The following is a 1,629-nucleotide window of genomic DNA, read 5'->3' on the forward strand; positions in this document are numbered from 1 at the left end:
TTGCTCAGGCTGGTTTCGAACTCCTGAGCTCAAACAATCCGCCCGCCTCGGCCTCCCAGAGAGCTAGGATTACAGGCGTGAGCCACCGCGCTCGGCCTGTCTTTCATTACTTTTGTTGATTTGAAGACTAAGTTATCTGATATTAGAACTGCTATACCAGCTTTCTTTTGGTTTCCATTTGCATGGAATATTGTTTTCCATCCCTTCACTTTGAGTCTGAATGAATCCTTGTGGTTAGATGTGTTTCCTGAAGACAGCAGATGCTTGGCTTGTGTATATTTATTCATTTGGCCAGCCTATGTCTCTTCAGTGGGCAGTTCAAGCCATTCACATTTACTGAAAGAATTGATAAGTGGGATGGATTTCTCTTCATCCTGTTGAGTAGAACTTTGTTGCTTTGTTTTATATCTTGAACCATTGTGGTATCTGGCCTTTGACCTTTAGCTTTTGGATGATTTTTACACTGGTGAATGTCTATCCGTGTGTAATGTAGTTCTGAGTACTTCCTGCAGGGCAGATCTTGTTTTGAGAAATTCTCTCAGTCTTTGCTTGTCTGAGAAAGACTTTATTTTCCCCTCATATATGAAACTTGGTTTTGCAGGCTTCAAAATTCTAGGCTGGGCATTACTCTGTTTGAGAAGACTGAGAATGGGGCCCCAGTCCCTTCTACCTTGTACAGTTTCAGTTGAGAAGTCTGCAGTTAGTAGGACGGGTTTTCGTTTGTAAGTTACCTGCTGCTTTTGCCTTACAGCTCATAGGAGGGCCTCTTTCGTGTTTATTTTGTCGAGTGTGATGACTGTGTCATAGTGTTTTCCTCTTTGCGATGAATCTCCCAGAAGTCCTTTGAGCTTCTTGTACCTGGATATCTAGATGTCTAGGAAGGCCAGAGAAATTTTCCTCCATTATATCCTCAAATAGTTTATCCAACCCTTGTGTATTTTGTGGTTTCTTTGTGTTGGTTTTCCATGTTATCTTGCATTTCATTGAGCTTCCATTCTTCATCTGTCAATTCAATCATCTGATTTTGGTTGGTATCCATTGCTACAGAGCTGGTGTTCCATTTTGGGGGTGTCCTTTCACTTTGATTCTTCATACTTTCGGAGTTCTTTTACTGATTCCTTCTCAGCAAAAGAAGCAGCTGTTGCTTCTTACCTTTGGATTTTCTTTTGTTTCCAATGTCCTGTTTTCTGAGCAGTAGTACAGAGCTTTTAAAGGTTCTGAGTAATCCTGTCTTCAGCTAAGACCATCTTCTGACCTCTGTCCGGACAATTCCCTTGAACCATCTCCTGTGGCACAAAGAACAAAGGACATGCTCCTGCCCCTCCTGACCACTGGTCTGAGACAGGGATGTAGGTGTTAGTTCTCAAAAAGGGTGAGGGGATTTTGAAGAAACAGAGAACATTTTTACCCCTTTTCGGGCCATTTTCTCTGTTACGACCATGGAAAATATACTCCTTCAATATATGCATATTAAAATGTTTTGATCTTTTTGCCTTGATGCCCAAATTTCACCTTTGAATTTCAATAACTTTACTAAGTGTAGTTTTATTTTTGTTATTGTTAATTTTTCTGGGACTATAACTTGTTTTTCCATGCCCCATTTTGAAATTTTCCTTCCTGTTTCTTGCT

The sequence above is a fragment of the Propithecus coquereli genome, unplaced genomic scaffold (assembly GCF_000956105.1).
Source record: "Propithecus coquereli isolate 6110/MARCELLA unplaced genomic scaffold, Pcoq_1.0 Scaffold227, whole genome shotgun sequence".
Taxonomy (NCBI): domain Eukaryota; kingdom Metazoa; phylum Chordata; class Mammalia; order Primates; family Indriidae; genus Propithecus; species Propithecus coquereli.